The 2,379-nt window shown below is 35.8% G+C and overlaps 1 non-coding gene across 1 annotated transcript; it reads right to left on the reverse strand.

The window, feature by feature from the left end:
• Nucleotides 1-1,429: 1,429 nt before the first annotated feature.
• Nucleotides 1,430-1,537, reverse strand: LOC117309711 (U6 spliceosomal RNA). The gene has a single exon (XR_004524028.1). It is a non-coding gene; the product is annotated as a U6 spliceosomal RNA (small nuclear RNA).
• Nucleotides 1,538-2,379: the final 842 nt, after the last annotated feature.

The following is a 2,379-nucleotide window of genomic DNA, read 5'->3' on the forward strand; positions in this document are numbered from 1 at the left end:
CCTGGAGGGGTGGGATAGGGAGGGTGGGAGGGAGGGAGTCGCAAGAGGGAAGAGATATGGGAACATATGTATATGTATACCTGATTCACTTTGTTATAAAGCAGAAACTAACACACCATTATACAGCAATTATACTCCAATAAAAAAAAGAGCTATTTGTATTTCCTTTTCTGTGGCCTGTATATTAAAATCTTTGTCCATTTTTCTATTGGATCTATTCATTTTTAATAATTTTATAGGAGATTTTTAAATTTAGTAATGAAATTAGTAATCTGTCTGTGATAGGTATAGAAAATATTCCCCCCCCCTCCAGTTTATAATTTGTCTGTTGATCCTTTTTTCGCATCATGATTTTCTGCCATGCAGGAAGTTCTCATTTTTTTTAAAAAAAAAAATAAATTTATTGATTTATTTTTGGCTGCATTGGGTCTTTGTTGCTGCACGCAGGCTTTCTCTAGTTGTGGTGGTGGTGGGGGGCTACTCTTCGTTGTGATGCGCGGGCTTCTCTTTGCCGTGGCTTCTCTTGTTGCAGAGCACAGGCTCTACGTGCACGGGTTTCAGTAGTAGCTCACGGGCTGTAGTCTAGAGCGCAGGCTCAGTAGTTGTTGCACAGGGGCTTAGTTGCTCTGCAGCATGTGGGATCTTCCTGGATCAGCGCTCGAACCCGTGTCCCCTGCATTGGCAGGTGGATTGTTAACCACTGTGCCATCAGGGAAGTCCCAAGTTCTAATTTTTCTGTTGTTAAATTTATCAATCTTTCGTTTTATGATTTCTGTTTAGTGTGTAGTTAGAATGTTCTCCTTCATGCTTCCACTGCTATAAAAAAATTCCAGTGATTTCTTAAAGTACTTGATGGTTTCATATTTCTGATTTGAATATGTTCCTCACTTGGAATTAATCCTGTTAAAACATAAGGTATGTATCTAAATTAACTTATTTCTAGATGACTATCCAGTTCTCCAAATAGATTTATTGAAGAGTGAATCTTTTATTCACTGATTTGATATACAATATTTGTCATATACTATGTCAGTTATCTACTGCTGCACAATAAACCATTCAAACATTTAGTGGCTTCGAACAATAATTACTTTATTTGGTCACATCTCTGTGGGTCAACAATTTGGACTGGGCTGAGTTGGGCAGTTCTGCTGTTCTCCTGTCTGGTCACTCATGTGACTGGACACTGGTCTAGGGGGTCTCTACCATTTTCCTGAATTTATCTTACTGTTTATAATTTTAAAAAATGTATTATCTTGGAATTTACTATCTATATAAAAGGATAATTTTCTTCCTCCTTTCTAATTTTTACATCTCAAATTTCTTTCTGTTGTCTCATTGAGTTTTCTACTACCTCCAAACAATGTTAAATAATGGTGGTGATAATGGACATCCTCCTCTGTTCTTTTTCTTTTGTTTTGTTTTTGTTTTAAATATGGGACACTTCATGAATTTGCAATGTCATCCTTGTGCAAAAGCCATGCTAATCTTCTCTGTATTGTTCCACTTTTAGTAATTGTGCTACTGAAGTGAGTACTCCTCTGTTCTTTTTTAAAACAGCTTTATTTAGGTATAATTGATTACAAAGAACTATACATATTTAATGTGTATAATTTGAAGAGTTTGTACATATGCATACTCCCATGATACCATCACCACAATTCAGGTAAAAGACATATTCACCACCTCCCAGAGTTTCCTTGTGTCCCATTGTTTTTGTGATAACATTTAACATGAGATCTATCCTCTTAAATTTTGAAGTGCACAATACTATATTGTTAACTATAGTCACACAGATCTCTATAACTTATTAATGTTGTACAGCAAATCTCTATAACTTATTAATATAGCATAACTGAAACTTTATACCCACTGAATAACAACTCCCCAAATCCCCCACCCCCTAGCTCATGACAACCACTATTTCTCTTAGCAAATGTCTTCAAGGTTCATCCACATTGTTGCATATTGCAGGGTTTCCTTTTTTTAAAGGCTGAATAATATTCCATCCTATGTACATACCACATTTTTAAAATTAATTCATCTACTGATGAACACTCAGGTTTTTTCCATATCTTGGCTACTATGAATAGTGCTACAAAGAACATGCGACTGGAAATATCTCTTTGATATACTGAATTCAATTCTTTTGGATACATACCCAGAAGTGGGATTGCTGGATAATACGGTAGTTCTATTTTTGATTTTTAAAAGAACCTCCATACCGTTTTGCCATTCCCCAACCAACAATGAACAAGGGTTCCTGTTTCTCCACAACATTGTCAACACTTACCCTTTATTTGCTATCCTAACAGATGTGAGGTGATATCTCACTGTAGTTTTGATTTGTATTTCCCTGACAATTAATGATATTGAGCA

The sequence above is a fragment of the Tursiops truncatus genome, chromosome 1, assembly GCF_011762595.2.
Source record: "Tursiops truncatus isolate mTurTru1 chromosome 1, mTurTru1.mat.Y, whole genome shotgun sequence".
NCBI classification, from domain to species: domain Eukaryota; kingdom Metazoa; phylum Chordata; class Mammalia; order Artiodactyla; family Delphinidae; genus Tursiops; species Tursiops truncatus.